This window comes from Plectropomus leopardus, chromosome 24, assembly GCF_008729295.1.
Source record: "Plectropomus leopardus isolate mb chromosome 24, YSFRI_Pleo_2.0, whole genome shotgun sequence".
Classification (NCBI taxonomy): domain Eukaryota; kingdom Metazoa; phylum Chordata; class Actinopteri; order Perciformes; family Serranidae; genus Plectropomus; species Plectropomus leopardus.
The window spans coordinates 4774543-4787462 of NC_056486.1; the positions used below are offsets into that span (position 1 = coordinate 4774543).

General features: G+C 38.0%; 1 long non-coding RNA gene across 1 annotated transcript; it reads left to right on the forward strand.

Annotated features, from left to right (window-relative positions):
- The first annotated feature begins 3659 nt into the window (after nucleotides 1-3659).
- On the forward strand, nucleotides 3660-8825 carry LOC121962664. The gene is made up of 4 exons (XR_006107153.1): nucleotides 3660-4003; nucleotides 4604-4660; nucleotides 8292-8431; nucleotides 8759-8825. It is a non-coding gene; the product is annotated as an uncharacterized LOC121962664 (long non-coding RNA).
- Nucleotides 8826-12920: the final 4095 nt, after the last annotated feature.

Below are 12920 nucleotides of genomic sequence, written 5' to 3' on the forward strand. Positions count from 1 at the left end.
CAATGGAGCATTTGATTGGTGTGTGTGCACGGGAGTGTGTGTCACATGCAGAGGAGGTCAAGATGTTTAAATGGAAAATCAATGCCTTACTTACAAATGCACATCTAGAAAAGGCCTATTTTCTACAGAATAAGAGGAGTTTTTTGCTTCTTTTGAGCAGTTAGTTTATTCGCACAATAAACCTTTATTTAGGTAGAGCTTTTTAGCCTGACAGTTTTGTCAGTTGATCATAGTGTGAGGCACGTCTGCAATTTCACCCGTGGGTGCTGCCGCCACTCAGCCAATTCAGCCATTTCGGCATTCACAAAAGGTAATTGTCCAGGTGTGTGCCGGCAGCTGTTACCGCAATTACTCTAAATTATAGAGAAAAAAAAAGAAATAAACTTAACCTGCTCTGGTTGACTTTTATCTAACCTCTCAGTTGAGCTGTCGTCGAGATCACGAGATGAAAAAGCTTCAGTGAGTGTGACACTCCACAATCCAGCTGGGAGGCATTGAATTAGCAGGTACACTTATCAAATTTCTCTTTAAAATTAAACTTCTTTCATTTTACCAAGTCTACAGCCATCTTCGTGGAGCTACATGTTGCGTTTTCATATTAATAAATCACTGCCTTGTTCTTTTTAAGACATTAGTGTAATTACTGTTAACAAATAAGACCAATAGGGAGACATCCAGTGGCCTGTCCTTGTACATTTTGTGCAGCCAGATATGACCTGACTGCACAAAATGTTCCATCACAGTGTGCAACTAAACTTAAGACCATAACACAGTAGTGTCACTCCTGATTAACACTCCACTGTTTCATACATGAAGGCTTTCTGGGCAATGAAGGGGAGGCTATATTGATAAAGTGGAAAGTTCTCAAGATTAATACACTGAACTCTCGAAGACCTTGGTGCCTTTATTTTGTTGACACTGATTGAGTGATGCAATGGTAACTTGACAACGAATCAGTTTTTCAAGTTATTTGATTTAGTCATTACTGAATCTTTTTTGCTTTATGGTTAATAATTTGCTAATGTGCAATGCTAAATTTACAAATTTCTGGTGATCTATTTTCTCTGTCTGATCTGACTTGTTTTCTCTCCTGTGTTTATGACTTAAGACCAGGTACAAAAAAAGTTGGAAAAGAGTTTTTACCAAGATAGTCTTCTGGCATTCCTTAAACATATTAAATGCAGACCCAACATTTTTTTGAAATGCTTCATGGTGTTTCATGTCATGTTTGCTAAATGGTGCTAGACCAAAAGTACAGTTGTTGCTTTGGTTACTTTTCATTGTAGCCCTACAGAACAATGTATAGCTCGTTTTCAACATGCCCCACTGTATGTAAGACCTTATGTTGTATTATATCTACAGATAGTCTGTTTGTCATAATGCATTCTGTATATAGATGACATTGTACTAGATAATAGAAGGAGGGTGACATACTGTCTGGTTTTCATTGCCTAAAATATGAAAACTCTGCAGTATTTTCATCAAACATTAACAACACAAACACACCCACCCCAGCTCCCTCCCACGTCCCTCTGTCCGTCGATCTGGCTCTCTCTCTGTTTTTGCTGTCTGTCAATATCGGTGGCATTTCCAGCCTGCAGACAGCTTCTCCCATCAGGCCTCATGACTGACGGCAGAACTCTTGTGCATGCGTATGAATACAAGTGGGCTAATAACCTATTCTCTGCCCGTCCCCTTAATGTGTCCATCAATCCATTTGACCATCTAAGCTGAATAAATATCTTTAAATCAGCCACAGCTTGTAAGACTGAAATGTCACACTCAATAACTGAAATCACACTGGCTTAAAGTCGATCAGCTGTTTGTTCATCCAGCACTTTGGTCCACTACAAGATATCTCAACAACCACTTTATCAGATTGTCTAGTGGCTGATGTGGTGACCCCTGACCTTTCCTTTTGTGCCAGTCACACTTCCATGTACTGATACTCTCCTCCAGCAGCTCCATGCTGCCCGTTTTAGACTTGTTTGTTTTGTTGTGATTAACAAACTGAGTACAGATTCGACACTCTTGACCTTGTTGTGCAGCCGATTGCACGTAGAGACATTCTGAGTCTGAATGTGGACGGAAAGAGGCACAATTTACATTTTCAAGCCAGCACCAGCATGACCTTTTTGAAGGTATTACACCTGGAGAGTTCAGGACATGATTTGTCTCGTGCACTTTACCTTGGAATATTTAAACAGCGAAACTGCATCATTCCCATATGAGCACATGCACAAGGTTGATAAACCACGGGCAGGAAAAGGGCAGCTATGAGGGCAATGACAGTGAAAATGTCATGCAGTGTTGCTGCTGCTAAAGGCAGGTAGTACCACTCCAGAGGAGGGAGACGATTTGAAAGGAATTACAAATGTTTTGCAGCTCCAAAATAGCCGCGGATATATCTGTTTCAGACTAATCCATATCTTAGGCTGGATTGCACCAACAAGTATTAATTTAATCTAAGAGTAACTCTCACCAGAGTTTAGTTAAACCAGATTAAAATGTGAACATCCAGATTTTAAATTAAGCTGAGCTCTGTTGCACCATCATTAATCAATCTCAATTAAATAAAGCCAAGTTTATTTATTTAAACAGAATTTAATTTAACATATATGGAGATGTGAGTAGCAAAAATGCATAATATCAAATATAAATAAACAGATATTAATTAGTTTATTTATATATTATGTCTCTTTTTCCCCTAATAATTCCTTTATTTTCTTCTTCAGTGGATCCTCTAAAGCCTATTATAATGTTAAAGGGGAGCTGCCCAGGGTGGGGGTAGCTGATGGAGGTGGGGGGGTATTGTTGTGCATTAATATGTTTGTTGTTTATTCTCCAAGTTACAAAATAAAATGTTGATAACAAAAAAGAATTTAAACTGAATTAAATCAATAGGGACAACCATCATATTGAAACATGATTATTTTGCTCAATCCGGCCACAGTAAAAGTTAAATCTCTGCAACTGTAACTTCAGAAATAACGAATTAAATCTAATCTAGATTTAGAGTAAACACTGTAGAGTAAACTGAGTTTAAAAGCAAGGTTTAAATTGAATCTTTCCTAATTTTTAGGAAATATATCATCCTGCTTACAGTATTGTTATATATAACAAATAACATATTACATCGTGACCCCTGTGTCATGCAACATATCAGATCACCAGATTCTTGCCAAAGCACAGCCCTAGCAGACACAGTGCACTGTAGCCATAACAAGAGACAACTTTCAGCCGAAACTGCACTGTCATGTCTCTCAGCAGCATGCTGACGGGCAGCTCTGCTGTCCTGTGGACACTGAGGAGCTACAGCACCATCAACAACCAAAAATCATTTGACCAGAGTGATGGCAGCTCAGCTGGAACTGTCGACATGTTGCCTGTCCCTCGTGTTGAATAGTCCCTCCTGTCTGCATGGATGGCCGCCTGCAGAGATGGCCTGATCCCTGAGCGTTGCCTTTTTCACTTAAAGCAGAACTTGAGGAGGCAGATGAAAACTTGAAAGTGTTTGTTCCTACTGTGTGAAAGAGGATGTTGTGGTTTGAATAAGTGTCCAGATTTTCTGCCCAAACCTGCTGGCCATTTTTAGTGTAAAATTAACACAATGTTTTTTTGTGTGAATACTACAGGAGCCAGAAAAAGTTTCACTGCTTCATCCAAGTGACAGTGAAGTGGCTGAGACAGCTGAGACATGAGTGTCTCAAAGAAGCAGGGACTGCCGGTGGATGGTTCGGGTGTGAGACTTGCTTAAAATTCAAAATAGGGAACTACAGAGCAAAGCTGTCAAGATGTGGATGTGCGGAGGAGTCAGGTAATGCAGAGGAGAGGAGCAGAGACGGGCCTGAACAGAGAGAAGTAACCCTGCTGCAACATCAAGAAATCCAGCCGAGCTGAAGTGAGCTCACCTGCCCGAGTTTTTGAAGCCAGAGTGTTAGAAGCAGAGATGATGGAGACGAGATGTGCTGGTGAGCGACATCTTTCAGCCCTGACCCTCTTTGTGAGTTGACTCATTTTTGTTTCCCTGTTTTCTCTTGAGTCGGCCTTTCATATGTCGTCTCACAGTGCTCCCTGATATACTTCATTCCTAATAATTTCAGCTGTCAACTAGCACGACTTGTGTTTACTGAGAGGAAATTACTCCGGTCCTGGCCTCTCTTTGTGTGTGTTGTCTGTCAGGTTTCATACAGAAGAGGTCGGTGGAGGGTTACATAATATGGTGCAATATTTTCAAGCTTTCATTAACCACATCGTCTGAGTTTTAAAGATCAATGTTTCAGGATATTACCAGTGTCTAAAACAGTGTGAAATGCTTAACAAGTATCAACATCAAATCAGTTCTCAGAGCAATCAACCTGAACATAGACCATGAGGCCAAGAAAAGGCCTCAAACAGCAACATGTTCACACATCCAAGAAGCTGCAAGTTAAAACTAGATAGATATATCTTTTATTTGTAAACTGTTCTGTAACTTTACGATTGATTATGACACACAGAGGACAAAAGAGTGGAGGGTGGCTTCTGGGACTTCAGCCCCAAATGTGTCCTTAAAAGCCCCAAATCTTTTAGGTTTCTAAATACCTCCGACTCTGTCTTTCAGGTAATACTGTACGCCACCCCCATCAAATTTCATCCCACCTACAGCTCTCAACAAAAGGTAAGAAAGCTTTATTTGTACAGCACATTTCATACAGCAAGGCAATTCAAAGTGCTTTACCGGGCAATAAAATATAATAACATAATAAAGAATACAGATTTGCAATAAAAGAGTAGTGAATGTAATGATGAGTAAATGAATAAAATGGCTGACAAGAGATACAAAGATAAAAATATTATTTGAAATTATATAAAATCAAAACTCTTACAGGTGTCTTCATGGAAAACACTATTTTCTAAGCATTGCACTTGGAGGATTTCTTTTATTTCTAACTGCAATTGCAACATTACACCAATGTGGTGACACTGTATTATATATGTCTGTTGTGGACAGAAAAAACATTTGAAATAAAATAAAATTCTATTTTTTTTTAAATTTTGTTTTTCTTGACAGCTATAATGTGTTTCCCAAATGATATATAGATTTTATCTCAAATTACTTGAAAAATGATGCATATATCTTCAGTAAATGGGAAATAAAATATCACTGGGGAGGTATGCCCCCAGCCCATCGAGCCCTGAATGTTTACGACATCTGGCTCTGCCACGGTTGATAATAGGATGCAAATTTTCAAGTTTACTGGATGTGAGGATTTCTTAAACTTCCCATGGGTCCTAGCCAGACTTGAACAAGGACATAATAGTTCATAGTCAGCACCTTAAACAACAAAGCCATGAGAGCACCCGTTATATATCAGCCACATGTTAATTGTTTCATTTGTTCTAATTTTGGAAAGCCAAACTCCTCATCATAATCAAAGGCAAAGCTGCAAAAAAAGTTCTCCCAGAACATTGTTTTGTCTCACAATTATTTATAATTAGACAATCAAAATTAGTGAACATCTAACCTGGGAACCACTTCAAAAAGTGAAAGTTTGGGGTTGGATGAGGCTTCAATTATCCAGCACTTTGAGAGTCTTTTCACACCTTGTTCAGTATCCAGGCAAAACTATAAGACTTAACTACAATCTTCCGGCCTAATTAGCCTCATTAAAATCCCATAAATGCAAATGTCCAATTAATTCCGCGAATCTATTCTCAAGACTCTTGTTAAAGCAAACCATGAACAAAGGAGGTGGAGGTCCTGGACACAATGCGAGATTTTTCAAATTGTGGCCTTCAAGAGCAGAAATGTGAAGCTGCAGCTCAGTTCTGCTGTGTAACGTGCACATTTCAGCATGTCTTCCAGCATTGTGCTAAACTATGTATTAAGCAAACTGTGGGTACAACTCCACCGAGAGACAAGAAGGATGAGAAGAAGTAACAAGAATTCATCCTTTTGATAAGATTCTCTCAAAGACACCTGCTGCCAGAAATGCCATTAAATGTCAGCTGTCTGTTCCTGGCTCGACAACACACAGACACACACACGCACGTTTTTTTCTCTCCGTCTCACCTCAAAACAGTGTTAGAAGGTCGTACAAAAGAGGATCAGGTCTCGAGTCAGTCTCAGAGAAATGAACCAGGCTTTTCTTTAATGACATTCACACAGAACATAATGACGAACAGTGAGAGGAGAGAGAGGCTGGCGGACTATTCTTCAGCTCGCATTCATGCATTTACGGCATAGCTAATGCATGATGGGATATGACAGTTGGGCTTGTTGCTTTATATCAGTGGGTCAAAAAGAGATGTTTAAAGCTTGCTGCTGTGGAAATGGGACATGTGTCATCTGCGTCGCTCTGCTCTGTGGAAACCCCAAATTTAACTAATGTCCTGTTTTTGTTGAGCAACTTTAATGATGTTTTCAGGGGATTCCTTAAAGCTCTCATTTCATAAAAAGTCAGACTTCCATGTCCTTTTTAATATAAAGCAAGTACAGGTGCTGATACAGTATAGTATCTGGATATGGCAATGCTGAATCAAAACAGATGCAAAGTATGGATTTAAAAAATTATTAGCTTTACAAATGCAAATAAAATATTCAATTAGCCTATTGGTATAATAAAACCAGTTACTTGATACATTAACTGCAATAAAAATAATTGGAATGAGATGAACAGGCTAAAAATTTAAGTTCTTAGATAAAAAAAATTGTTGAAAAGATTTCCTTTGGGGACATAATTTGCAGTTAAAAAAATGTAATACATTGCAATACATTGCAATAGATGTTTTTGCAATACTCAGCATACTGCAAAATATTTAATATTATAGCCTTGGGCCTTTGGTGATTCCCATCAACTTACAGGATGTATATAAATACTGGAAAAGAACTGAAACGCCACAGAAACTGCAGGCTGCCAGGACGTCTGTTGAGTTGTGACACTATATAAAAGGAAGAAACTGCCACTACAGTGTATTTACAGCCATTCCTCCAGCTGCTGAGGTGGTACAGAGATGCCCAGAGCGTACAAATGAAACATCAGGAAACACTGACCAATCAGAGCAAACTGGGCATTTTGGAGGACGGCTTAAAGAAAAGGGCGCAGAAACGGAGCGTTTTAGACCGAGGGTGATACAGATATGATCAGACAGACAGTATGAGATAGATAATATTGTTGCAATGAAAACAGTAATGTTCCGTGGATAACCTCCATGTAATATAACATAAAAGCAAATTTATTTCCTTTAGCTAACAACATAACATAGCTCTACACACTTTCCGCCTCTTCTTCGTGTTCGCCCACTATTTGAAATCATGTTTGAATTGAGTTTAAATCTGATATGTTTAAAAAATGCAGAGCAAGTATTATTATCTATTATATATAATAGAAAAAGAAAAAAAAAACATCTAAATTTTGTCCATGAGAATGTGTTGAAACCCTGGTATTTCCTGAAATGTCAGACTATTCCTTTAATTGTAGCAAGGATTAGCAGTTAAGAGTGCCATAATCTGTTAAGCACAGTGGATTTCACACCAGCTTTTTTCAGAATGATGCTTTATTTATTTATTTAGTTAGTTATTGTTTATGTGTATAGGGACACATATACAGCTTAAACCAATAACACACACCACAGCATTTATAGCCTAAGCTAATTTGCTATGCCCCCCTATGGACCTTTAAAATACATAAAACCCAACAACAAATACACAAGAGGCGGCGCTAAACACAAACTCAAAAATAAATATGTACATTAAGGAAACAAAACTCAATGACAAAACTATAGACAGAATAATACAAGACACAGACTATTATACAATATAGCACCATAAAACAAGATGCAGCAAATCATTTATACAAAAATTGTTTCAGTTTGAGTTTAAAATGATCCTTTATAGTCAGGACACAGTTTCTGATTGCTTAACTTTCTTTAGATATCTCTAAATTTGTCTGCAAATCAATTGCAGTTTTCTCTAAATCTTATCAGACTTTTGTCTTTATTTCACCTGTAAATTGAACAAGATGACAGAAGTAACCTTTCAAGTAATTTATTAGGAAATGACGTTCCCATAAATCAACATATGACTCTTTTGTTTTACATCAGAAAGGAGTAAATGCTTTTACCCTCTGCTACTAGAAATAAAATTCTGCAAAAAAGTACTAAATCCTGTAATTGTTTAATAATGTTATATTGGACTAAACAATGTCATATTTCAATAACCTGCATCTAAAATAGGCCTAAAAAAGGTGAAAATATATTACTGTAGAATGCAAACTTCACTAACTTTGCTAAAATCCCTACATTTCCAGAAAATATCCCGACCATACGCCTTCACTCGAAGCTGTGGCCGAGGCAGGAAGTCCTGGCTGTCACCTCTGTGTGGCCTCGTGCCTCCAGGCTGGTGAAAGTGCAGATGTGGCAGTGAGGGGCAGCTGGATCTGTTTCTAAGGTATAAGTGAAGGTTCACTGCACACGGGCACAGAGGACACGAACACACATAAAAATTACATCACGACCATCGTTAGGCTGCAGAAATAAAGTACGCTCACAAAGACTACAAAACATTCAACTTTGATCAGCTCAGCTGTTTTTGGAAGATTTACTTGAAGAGACGGCTCACTCCAAGTCAAAAATACATGTTCTCTTACCTGTAGTGTTATTTATCAATCTAGATTCTTTTGTGTGAGTTTCCTTCACTTGAATACAACAAAACTAAATTTCACTCAGCTTGTGGTGCTGAAAACACCCAAAAAATACATCTGTATTTATTCTGCAGACTGCTAACAGCATGGCTGTCAAACGCTCCCAGGACCAGTGACACACGCAGAACGAACTGATACCAGGTCAGTTTGTTGGGGAGGTATTGCTGAATATAAAGGTCAGCAGAGCAAAGCTATTTCTGTTGAGAGAAAATGACATGAGGGGCGTTGGGAATACTGGGAAAGAATGTCTTGAGTGATCAGAAACCATTTGGATGTCATAGACAAACACCTCTTTACACTCTGATTCATCACACACAGACACAATGCAGAAAAGAGGGGAGAAAAGAAGATAGAAGAAAAGAAATAATGAAGATCCCCGTAGTCTGTCTTGTTCCGGCTGAGCAGTCAGGACTCTCAGCTCTACGGCTTTCCAAATTGACAATTTTCTCCGAGTGTTATCCGCAAAGACGAGAGGCTGTTATATCTCGGCCTGAAGAGATGGCTCTCTGGACAAATAAACAGGTATTTACGCACACACATACACAAAAATGCACATTTGCACAATCAAACGACTGAGTGAATCGCTCAAAGAATTGGTTTCTGAGACAGAAATGAAAGCAGACAGAATACATTTCTCCAGGAAAAAGAGGCCTTAGTGATACTGTTTGTGTGTGACAGGACTTTCACACCTTCCTCTCCCTCCTGCCTCTGCATTGTGTGAATCCTCCAACGTCCAACAGCGAGGGAACAAGAGCAGCGTTTTTTTTTTTCATCCCTGACAGCATGTGAATTACAGTGGCCCCACCGAATAACTTAATGTGAGTACAAAAGGCACTGAAATGGTCTGATTTTGTATAATAAACAGCTTTTTGATTGCAGGGACTTCACACCAAAGAATGAAAAGCCAGGATGATTAAATGTGTGAGTGAGTGTGTGTGTGTGTGTGTGTGTTTGTGCAAAAGAGAGAGAGTGAGAGAGGCTAGGGTGGAGAGAATGGAAATCCAAAAAGAGGAGCTGTTACTCCCTCTAGTGGTTTAACGCTTGCATAGTTTAGTCAAAATAAAAAGTATAAAATGTCTATATTATATTCATTTTTTATTGAAACAAGTGGGCGGTACATAGAGAAAATAGAAAACTTTTATTTTATCGAACAAAGTTATCAGTGAAATTATGAAGCAGAAGAAATGTGCAATTATAATTGAAAAATAAAAGAAAAGTGAATAACATATAATAATCCCATACAGAACATTAGTAAAGGTGGTGCATAAAAATAAGAATAAGCAGAAATAATGATAAAAAAAGGTACCCAGCCGGTACACAGATGCACAGGCACACACATCTTGAAGTACTTCTTTTGTCGCATTTGCTGTCAAGGTGATAAATGATTCAGGGATCGTACCTGGGGTACTGGTTGGGGCTGCTGAGTCTTTTTCTGCAGGTTTTTGCACAGCATGATAATCGTACATGAATTTTTATTTATTGTAAATTATATTTGGTTAAATGTGTCCCATTTTTATACTTTTTTACATGGAATGCCTTGTTGTAATTTTTTTAAATTTTATTTTATGTTTCTATGCATTTAGGGTATGTCTTTTATGTATGTCATGGTGAAACTCAAGGCAAATTGTCACATTTGTGGTTTTCGTAATTCACAATTTCAACTAGGTGGATCTTACACAGGGGCTAGATATATGTGTAAATATGTGTGTGCCGGCCAGGTGGCAAGACATGCGTCCAATCTGGACACGCACCAGGCAAGCTACTAAAGTGAGACCTTATCAGGGGCATAAAATGTCTATATTGAAATGTGTTTAAGATTGTTGGCTGAAATAGTTTGATCCTACCTAAGTCACAACTGAGCCAGCTCCTTTTGCTTATGTTGTGAAACACACTGTTATCAAGAGTCAAAAATCAACTTACAAGCACAAATCATCTGTTTTATTCTTCTAGACTTGTTTCCAAAACAGGGAGAGTCTGATTTTGCACTCAGGTGGAGTCGTGTTCACTGTATTCACGAGAACGCTCCTCTTGCAGCTTCAAAAGGAGAAATTGTCTGAAAGCTCAAAGTTCAGGAGGAGGTTCCATGGAAGTTTATTTTTCGAAGGATGGTAAGTGATTGTCATTTTCTGTTGTATGGTGTTATTCTTTGTAATTTTATTATATGTCAGAGGAAAATGTTAATATTTGCAAAGGCCTCCTCTTTTCCCTCTGTTATTATGCTTTAACCTTTGCTGCAAGCTTGCTAAATTGTTCGTCTTGGTTTCTGGACGCCAAAGGTCACTGTTGTCTAGCAGCTGTGTGATCATGACTTTAAACTGCAGCATTTAGGGTTTAGTGGCATCTGGCGGTGAGACTGCAGATTCGAAACAGCTGAATGCCCCTCAGCTCAGCTCTCCCTTTTTGGGCGTCTAGTGGCCTTCAGGTAACATAAAAACGTCAAAGCCCCTTTCTATAGACGGTGCTTGTTTTGTATTTTTGGGCTTCTATAGATACTCAGTGCAATATGGCGGACTCTGTGGAAGAGGATCCACTGCCTATGTAAAATAAACAATTCTTATTTTCAGATGATTATACACTAATGAAAGCATTTATTTTAATCATTTTAGGAATTATGCATGACTGATTTTCTTTTTATTTTGTTTTTTTTTTTTTTTAAAAGAAAAGTGTACCCATAAACACACTGTCCAAGAGTACATTTTTGCATATTCCTGCCAAGCTCTTTCATTTTAAACAGTTACATTGAACGTATTTTATTGTATTATTTTCTATTCTATATTTCAGCTTCTTGTCTTTGCCACACTCACATTCTGATTCTGATTTGGAAAAGTTCGCCTTGAGCTGATATAACATGATTTCTGTCGTCTCGCCTGTAGGTGGCAGTAAGTCCAAACAAACCCCCGTCCATCCAGAGGCAGAACTGCACAGCATCAGCACCACTGATGAATGGTAAGAAGTCAAACACACCAGAGCACACATTCATAAAAAACATTTTATTAAAGAAGAAGCGGGATGGTTTGTTTCCCTATATTCTATACATTATGTGCTATACAATGTAGAGGACAGACTGAGACAGACAGCGCAGGAGTGCTGACCCAGGGTCAGTTTGCTGTTTCACTTCACTCTAATTATTATTATTATTATTTTTTTTTACACAGGGAGGAAATCTTTGTCAGAGAGCAGTTAACTAGTCAAGTGACAAAATGCAGCATTGGTTTGTTTTACTGACAATAAACAAGACAAAATCAAAGCTGGAGCATCACTACACTCATGTGGAGAGTTACGAGTCAACCTGTGCACAGTGACTGCAGGGCAGACTCTAAAGACATCTGCTCCTGAGCTCAGTGTAAATATAGTTTCTTCACCTGCAGAAGTAAATGTTTCCCCATGAGACATTTACTTTTCACTAAACAAAATTGTGAAACACTAATCTAGGTTTGTTTCGGAGTTTAAAGTTTTAGTTTTTAGCCTATAAATATATAATAATAAATTCATTGTATCTCTTAAAAATGCCAGTGTGATTATTTGTCCTTTTTCTTTTAGAAACACGTCCTCTCTGACCCGGGATCAGAGCTCCAGAGAGGTGAGATCAGTGCTCACAGCCGATTGTATAACTCAATGATTATGATGCTACTTGACTTTTCAATCTCAACAAACATTTTGGCCTTTTTTTTAATCTCAAAAAGCATTTGACTACAAAGGAAATCCAGCAAATAGTTTATGTTCAATTAATAAAAAGTGAACAACAATTTGAGAAGCTCATCAACAGCAACGATACTGTCATCATTGTCATCTCATACGCACACAGACAGACCTCACGTACTAACACCACTCCTCTTTGCTCTTTATAACGTCAGAAAATAAACCGCCCGAGTTAACATTTAGAACCATTAAATTCTTTAAATATGGACTTTGATTTAGAAATATTTACATTTCTTTAAAAGAACCATCTGAACATTTATAGTTTTTATTGTTGATGTGATGAGAAGAAGTGAGGTTGTTGTGGTTGTGAGGATTGTTTCTTTGACATGATCCATCTCTCATACAGACAGAAAAGCAAAAACTGTAAAATAAGCAGAGAAACCACACTTAAAAAACACAAACTAAATTCTTAATAACATTCTTAACATCAGTCGAGGTGAAGCCAGATGTTTTTTTTGCCTAACTTATGTAATGGTGAACACAAAAAATGAACAACTGATGTCAGATACTAATATAAGGAGTAGTAAGTAAGCAACA